Raw genomic sequence first — 9671 nt, 5'->3', positions numbered from 1 at the left:
TGAACACATGATAGTCAAAAGTAGGGGTGAGCATGGGTCGAGTTAAAATTTGTCCTTACCCGATTCTAAATGTTGGGCGGTCGAAAGGGCTTCCAAATATTGTATGTATTCATGATACCTTTTATAACTCAAAAAAATTATTATATATTATCAAAATTCTCATTATACCTTTTATAACTCAAAATTCTCATTATTTTCTTGCTCTTTAATTTATAATATGTTATCAAAAATAATAATTATACATTTCATAGCTCCTGCTTATACTTATATCCCTCCTTTGCAACCATCTTCAAAAGAGTAATGTTATAAAGATTTAGTGTGCATACCTTGAGAAGTATATCATGGCTGAATTGGTATGCATTATTTAAGAGTTTACTATGTGATGGAATTGTTGATGGCTGTTCTTCTGTCCATACTGAATCACAATCAAAATTAGACACAAAATGTCTTGATCGCTCTCCTTTATAATCTTTTTATCCTATATTTTCTCTCGATTCTTCTTCATATTCTTGGGACACATATTGCTCATATTTCATCATATTTTCTCTTGTTATTCTTGAGCAAAAATTGCTTATATTTCATTATATTCTTTGACCAAGAAACTAATATAATATTCTTTAACATTGTTATTCTTCAATAAATATTGTTCATATTTCATTATATTATATATTTATCTCATTCTTTGGCTAAAAAACCAAGATGATACTTTTGAGCATTGTTATTCTTGAACAAGTACTATTCATATTTCATCATTTTTTTAAATTTCTCTCATTCTTTGTCCAAGAAACCAAGATGATATTATTAAGCAATAATATCAATTGATCTCGTTTAATCTTCTTTTTATTGTGTTGGTTCTTGATGAACAACACTATTACTTTTTAATTTCAATTCATTTCCTTCTAAGAATTCTTTTATTCTTCTATTAATTCTCTTAGCACAACCTTGCTACTTTTATGCCCTATATTTTGAAGAATTCTTCCACCTCTTTAATATTTTTCTTATTCAATAGTCTTCTTTGGCTATCATTCTTTGCAATCCTTAAGTTGCAAGAGCATTGATTTCAATTAGTGAACAAAGACCTTCTTGCTGCATATGCAAACTAGACAAAGAGACAAATACAAAGACATGCAGACTTTCGGTCAAAGACTTTGTAGCCTTCTTCATTCAATTATCTTTTGTCCAAGCTAAGACTTGTAAATATCTACTCTCTCCAACTTGGGCTAGTAATTAGTTTAAACTCATTTACCTTTTGCATAATTTCCATGATTAAAACATGTGTAAAATATATTAGTTAGTTAGGAGTTATTTAGAGTTAAATTTCTTATATTTTATAATAAAAGCTTGAACTAATTTCTTTGTAACTCATTCAATTATACTCATTCAATGAATGAAATTCTCATTCTTTTTTTGCTCTTTGATTTCTAATAGATAGTTGGATTAATAATATTTATTTTGATTCATCATATGGATCATCACTCAAATTTGTTGCCTTTGTCTCTATCTAATAGAATTACACAAAGTAATATAAAAAAATTGTTTATGTTTTTATAATTTTTTCCAATTAAATGACATATTTTGATTGATCCGAATTACAGATGGAGACAAAAGATCTTCATTCTCTTATTTAACCCATACATTCGGACGTAAGACTTTATCTCACTCACACTTATATCTAACACCCCGAGCCATCAAAATAAGAGTTTATTCCCCTTAAGCGGAATCCTTTTTCGAGTATCTAGAGATGCTATCAAGAGCTAACCCAACTCAACTTAGCTACTAGTCATTGTCTCTCTTCACCTGAAGTCCAGGGCAATCGAACTCACCTAGCTACTTGCCCATAGTGCTATTCTTAGTCTACCTAGAAACAAACCATTAATGCTCTTCTTTGTACTTTAATTGTCCATGTTCAATATCTCCAAAGTAACACCACTTCTTATATCTAGGAGTCCAATAATCAGGGATATTTGTAATCAATGAGTAAAAGGACAACCACAATAAGTGAATATCACGCCACAATAAATATCATAAAACTTTAAGACATTAGGTTCGTGAATTTACCATTAGAAATTACATCTTAACATAAAACTTTAAGGGATTAGGTTAATGAATTCTTTCACTTATATAATTCACTTTACTTATTTCTCCTTGATGTGATACTTTTTCTAATTGAGTATGATACTAATTTTTTAATCACGAGGTTATAAATAATTGGAGTGATCTTTATCTAATAAGTAAAAGTAGAATCACAATAAGCAAATCAAATATCATATCTTAATTTAAAACTTTATTATATTAAATTCACAAGTTCACTCAATTATATAATCCTTTCTACACACATTATCTCACTCTTACTTATTATTAACAAATAACTAAGTTCTATTAGTCACTCTGGCGTTGAATAATATTCATCCATAAAATTCAACTGCAAATGTTTGGTACAATGATTAGGCATAAATTAAAGTAAAATGATATATAAAATATAGCGTATGAGATGACAAGTGTTCGATCTTAGCCCTTTTGTTTGTCAGAGTGAAATTTTTAAATCCTATAGTCTACTTTGAAAAACAATTTTCTAGTTAAGCTGATGTCATTGATGAGTTTAAATTCAACTTTTCTTACCAATACTTAAAAGAAGTGATTAGTTTTTTGTTAGCATTATATTTACCAGCATATTTTCTATCACACAAAATATATCATTCTATATATTATTGAATATTAAAATTTTAATTTAAATATATTTTTTTTAATCAATCATAAGAAATAATATATAGATTGACATATTTTTTAGGACATTAAACTCACACCTCAATGAATAAAATTGTTTTGGCTTATAAAAAATGTTATTATATAAATTCTTCAGTGTTTTCTTTTTATCAATTTCTTAACGTTGATGAAGGTTAGGTTTGAGCCCGTTCTTTATATATTGATTGACAATAGGTGTACGTGCTCCTTTAATTTATGTATCTTTCTCTTCTAGCATATGAATTGAATTTTTATCATGGATCACTTAGATCATAAATAAATCACACACTAAAATTTTGACAAAGTACTATATTATATGAATTAGAATTGTTTGATAAAACTAATTAATAAGTTATCTTTTATATATAAAATGACATAAGTCGATTGCTAGTTTATAAATCTTATGGTTATAGAAGGTTTTGGAGGTCTAGTTCGACAAGCTAGGGCTGTGGGGTTATTTAAGGGTTATAAAATTGATAGATTGGGGTGGAAGTATGTGATCTTCAATTTGCGGATGATACAATTCTAGTATGCAAGCCTACGATCCAAAACTTGTGGTGTGTAAAGATTATTCTGAGATGTTTTGAATTAGATTCGGGGTTGAAGATAAATGCACAGAAAAGCTCATTGTTTGTTATTGCAGTGCCTAATTCCTTTACTTGAGCAATAGCAAATTTCCTAGCTTGCAAAATTGGGACTATTCCTTTTCTTTGCCTTGGGATTCCGGTTGGGGCAAATCCAAGGAGGATAACAACTTGGCAAAGCATAATTGACATGGTTTCAAGAAGACTTGCATCTTAGAAGTGTAAACACATATCTTTTGGAGGTTGATTGGTTCTTCTAAATTTTGTTCTTTCCAACATTCCTACATATTTATTATCTCTCTACAAAGCCCCAAAAAATGTTTTGACTAAGCTTGCTAGTTTGCAAAGGAAATTTCTTTGGGGGAACAAGAGAGGTGGCAAAGGTATTGTGTGGGTTTCTTGGTTGGAGGTTTGCAAGCCTAAATCCCTTGGTGGATTGGGAGTTAGAGACTTATCTACTTTCAATGATTCTTTGTTAGGAAAGTGGAGATGGCGTAGACTTCATGAGAAAGATGTTTTTTGGGTCAAGGTGATTGAATCTAAATATGGAGGTGAGGTTGTTCCTGCAGCCTCTAATACAGACTCCAGGTGGTGGAAAGATTTTTGTAAAATTGGTTCCGTTCATGGGGATCATAGGGGTTGGTTTGATGAGAATGTTTGGAGGGTCTTAGGAGACGATACTCAAACTCTTTTCTGGTTGGATATTTGGGTGGGGAATCAGAGTTTAAAAGATGTCTTTCCTAGACTTTTCTCTTTAGCTTTGAATGAAAGGGCAACTTTGGATGAGTTTGGTGTTTGGAATAAAGATGTATGGTCGTGGGAGGTTAAATGGAGACGTAGTTTGTTTGAAAAAAAAGAAATAATGGTTAAGAACTTGTATGATTTGATTCATCCACACTCTTGTCAGAAGGACGTTATGGATAGGTGGAAATGGAGCCTAGATTGCATCTGGGCATTTGTTGTCAAACCAGCTTATCTCATCCAAGTGGATAATGGTCCTTCTAAAATCTCTTACTTTGTTTGAAAATTCATTAGATGTAGACTCCCCTCAAAGGTAGAATATTTAAAAGACAAATTATTCATAGGGTCGAAGATGTGAAGTATGCCATTTGCTTGTATCATGATGAATCTATTGAATATCTTTTTTTTGTCTTGTGATTTGCTGCTTCTGTTTGGAAATGATTCTACTCTTGGCTTCAGGTTTCCTCATCCATACCAAGCTCATTATTAGATTATTAGAATTTGCACGAGTTAATGTTTACTAATGCAAAAGGTTCCCAGTTGTGTGGAAAATGTTTTGGTTTGCTGTTGTGTGGTCTATTTGGATAATGATGAATGATTTAATCTTCTCAGCAAAGGCAATTAGTTAAGTGCATATTCTGGATTTGATCCAAGCTAGAAGGACTTGGTTTTTGACTAAGATAGCTCCACCATCTTTAGTTTTTGTTAATTAGTGTAATGATCTTAAAGCTTGTATTATTTTAGCTACTAAAAAGATCAATGTTTGATCTTTCTTTATATTGGGTTAGCACCCTTTGTGCTGATTTTATAATACACTTTGTTTATCAAAAAAAAAAAAGTTTATAAATCTTAAGTCGCCTTAGGTAATCTACCAAATATGACTTTATAAGGTTTTAGTTTAGTGAAATAAACCTCATTTTATAAATATTAGCATGTAACTTATTTTGGATCAAATAAGTTTGTTAAACTAACTTATAAGTTACTTAGTTGTATTAACCAGTATATTTCATACGTTTCAAAATAATTTTCTATGTCGATAATAAAAAGTCGTTTCAAATTATATGTTCACTTATAATTCCAAGAGAATATTAAATAATTTTTCCCACAAATTTTATACTTAATGATGAAGGATAAAAATAAAGTTTAAAGTTAAAATTAAAAATAAACCAATTTTTTTTTTAAATTTAACAAAATTAATTATGCTTCTTAATATGTCTAAGTGAATTATTATTTATCGCCAACTATCATTTATCATAAAGCATCATACTAATAAGGTGTTAGTTTATTAATCTAAGACTCTATTAGATTCTAAAAAGACAAAAAAAGTTAAGAATTTAATTCCTAAAAATAATATTTATTAAAAGGATACAATCACATACCTTAAAAGAAATTAATTTATTATCCATAAAATAAGAAGACACACTTTTAATATAACAAAAACATCAAATATTTGTCAGTTGCTCCCTTCATTGGTCCACGAAGGACCAATAAACGAAGAAGGGTTTCTGGAAAAGTCTAAGTGAGAGGCATGATTAGTATATGAAATTTGTTTATTATATATATACAGGGAAGGAAGTATCTGCTGGTATAAGGAGATAAATTATTTCTTTCTGCCAGTGAAATTATGACATGTATTATGTTTCATCATTTTATATAAAAATATTTTTAAAAGTAAACAAAATAGCATATATATCATATTTTTACTAGCTAAAAGAGATAAATTATCTTCTGATATAAGGAGATATATTATTCTTATATATATAATATTCAATAAAAAACTGACACTTTGCATTAATAAGCGGATAAAATACAATTTGTTCTTTAGTGTGATTTGACTGGTCTTTCATTTCCTCACTCATATACGGTGAAAGAAGACAAAATTTAATTAAAAATTAAATACTTATTTTCCTTCTTAAAATTTTATTGTTATCAATTTGATCACTATAAACTGGAAAAATTCAAACTAGTAATAAAAAAATCATAAATATTATTCTAAATGGTCTTTAACAAGGACTGAAATATCTTAAAAATAGTTATAAAATGTTTGAAGGACTAATTTAATCCATATTAATATTGTTAGTGATTTTTTTTATTTTTTATTTTTTAGGGATTAAATTGTTATATCGGAGAATTTTAAAACACCAAAGTGAGCCTTTATTCTTAATTAAAACCAAAAGAGAACTTTGATAATTTAAAAATAACATAAAAATAAAATTGTCTGAAACTTTGTAGTTGAGCGGTTGAAAGTTGATGAGTTTTGGTAAAATTTGATGACAATGATGTTATCTAGTTAGTGGTAGTGGAATGAGCTAAAATTATAATGGTTTCCTTAAACTTTGGTGGAAAGTTATGCTTTAGGAACTTTTAAGGATATTATGAATCACAAATGAATGAATTTGATACAGTCTTTCCTAGACTTTTCTCTTTAGCTTTGAATGAAAGGGCAACTTTGGATGAGTTTGGTGTTTGGAATAAAGATGTATGGTCGTGGGAGGTTAAATGGAGACGTAGTTTGTTTGAAAAAAAAGAAATAATGGTTAAGAACTTGTATGATTTGATTCATCCACACTCTTGTCAGAAGGACGTTATGGATAGGTGGAAATGGAGCCTAGATTGCATCTGGGCATTTGTTGTCAAACCAGCTTATCTCATCCAAGTGGATAATGGTCCTTCTAAAATCTCTTACTTTGTTTGAAAATTCATTAGATGTAGACTCCCCTCAAAGGTAGAATATTTAAAAGACAAATTATTCATAGGGTCGAAGATGTGAAGTATGCCATTTGCTTGTATCATGATGAATCTATTGAATATCTTTTTTTTGTCTTGTGATTTGCTGCTTCTGTTTGGAAATGATTCTACTCTTGGCTTCAGGTTTCCTCATCCATACCAAGCTCATTATTAGATTATTAGAATTTGCACGAGTTAATGTTTACTAATGCAAAAGGTTCCCAGTTGTGTGGAAAATGTTTTGGTTTGCTGTTGTGTGGTCTATTTGGATAATGATGAATGATTTAATCTTCTCAGCAAAGGCAATTAGTTAAGTGCATATTCTGGATTTGATCCAAGCTAGAAGGACTTGGTTTTTGACTAAGATAGCTCCACCATCTTTAGTTTTTGTTAATTAGTGTAATGATCTTAAAGCTTGTATTATTTTAGCTACTAAAAAGATCAATGTTTGATCTTTCTTTATATTGGGTTAGCACCCTTTGTGCTGATTTTATAATACACTTTGTTTATCAAAAAAAAAAAAGTTTATAAATCTTAAGTCGCCTTAGGTAATCTACCAAATATGACTTTATAAGGTTTTAGTTTAGTGAAATAAACCTCATTTTATAAATATTAGCATGTAACTTATTTTGGATCAAATAAGTTTGTTAAACTAACTTATAAGTTACTTAGTTGTATTAACCAGTATATTTCATACGTTTCAAAATAATTTTCTATGTCGATAATAAAAAGTCGTTTCAAATTATATGTTCACTTATAATTCCAAGAGAATATTAAATAATTTTTCCCACAAATTTTATACTTAATGATGAAGGATAAAAATAAAGTTTAAAGTTAAAATTAAAAATAAACCAATTTTTTTTTTAAATTTAACAAAATTAATTATGCTTCTTAATATGTCTAAGTGAATTATTATTTATCGCCAACTATCATTTATCATAAAGCATCATACTAATAAGGTGTTAGTTTATTAATCTAAGACTCTATTAGATTCTAAAAAGACAAAAAAAGTTAAGAATTTAATTCCTAAAAATAATATTTATTAAAAGGATACAATCACATACCTTAAAAGAAATTAATTTATTATCCATAAAATAAGAAGACACACTTTTAATATAACAAAAACATCAAATATTTGTCAGTTGCTCCCTTCATTGGTCCACGAAGGACCAATAAACGAAGAAGGGTTTCTGGAAAAGTCTAAGTGAGAGGCATGATTAGTATATGAAATTTGTTTATTATATATATACAGGGAAGGAAGTATCTGCTGGTATAAGGAGATAAATTATTTCTTTCTGCCAGTGAAATTATGACATGTATTATGTTTCATCATTTTATATAAAAATATTTTTAAAAGTAAACAAAATAGCATATATATCATATTTTTACTAGCTAAAAGAGATAAATTATCTTCTGATATAAGGAGATATATTATTCTTATATATATAATATTCAATAAAAAACTGACACTTTGCATTAATAAGCGGATAAAATACAATTTGTTCTTTAGTGTGATTTGACTGGTCTTTCATTTCCTCACTCATATACGGTGAAAGAAGACAAAATTTAATTAAAAATTAAATACTTATTTTCCTTCTTAAAATTTTATTGTTATCAATTTGATCACTATAAACTGGAAAAATTCAAACTAGTAATAAAAAAATCATAAATATTATTCTAAATGGTCTTTAACAAGGACTGAAATATCTTAAAAATAGTTATAAAATGTTTGAAGGACTAATTTAATCCATATTAATATTGTTAGTGATTTTTTTTATTTTTTATTTTTTAGGGATTAAATTGTTATATCGGAGAATTTTAAAACACCAAAGTGAGCCTTTATTCTTAATTAAAACCAAAAGAGAACTTTGATAATTTAAAAATAACATAAAAATAAAATTGTCTGAAACTTTGTAGTTGAGCGGTTGAAAGTTGATGAGTTTTGGTAAAATTTGATGACAATGATGTTATCTAGTTAGTGGTAGTGGAATGAGCTAAAATTATAATGGTTTCCTTAAACTTTGGTGGAAAGTTATGCTTTAGGAACTTTTAAGGATATTATGAATCACAAATGAATGAATTTGATACATTTGGATTTAGATAGAAATAGATGAGTGAAATGTTATTCATTAAATTATATTTTAAATTATTTAATTCATTTATTTACAAACTTAGTGGATGAATTATAATTTATTTATGAATCTATTTTAATGGATTTGATCAATAAATATATTCAATCGATTTGATTTTTTTTGAATTGGAACTAAAACAATTTCGAAAAAAAATCATCCTTTTAAAAATCATCCTTTTAAAAAAATCATTATTTCAATAAATCAAATTTAAAGTCACTATTTTTATAAATCACTTTTATAAAAGTGCTTGTTAATTTAAAAAAAATACTTTTTAATTTTTTTTTATCTTTATAGAAAATCATTTTTTTTGCAACATTCTTTGAGGATGTGATAGTTAGGATTCTACCTATGGGTAAAGTTTTTAATAGATATTTTTATATGCCATGTATTTGAGAAAAAAACTTCTAATATTAATCATATTCACATCTCATACCATTGATCTTATCATTTGGGGAAGTGCTACTAAGAATATAGATTAATATGACAATTTAATATAAAAAAAATGAAGTGGTTGTAAGGATGAGAGTTACGTACAAGAAAGTAAGAGTTGAGATAGTAAAATAAATTAAAAAACAAAGGAAACTATTTACAAATGTTTATTTTTTATGGATAAATTAGATATCCAACTAAATAGATATATCCTTATATATCTATTAGATATAATTGACTAAAACTATTTATTAAATTATATTGATTTAAATCCATTAATTTTAATGGGTGAATTTGGATGAATAGTTTTGATATC

Source organism: Lupinus angustifolius, chromosome LG14 (assembly GCF_001865875.1).
Source record: "Lupinus angustifolius cultivar Tanjil chromosome LG14, LupAngTanjil_v1.0, whole genome shotgun sequence".
NCBI classification, from domain to species: domain Eukaryota; kingdom Viridiplantae; phylum Streptophyta; class Magnoliopsida; order Fabales; family Fabaceae; genus Lupinus; species Lupinus angustifolius.
This window is presented reverse-complemented; position numbering follows the sequence as displayed.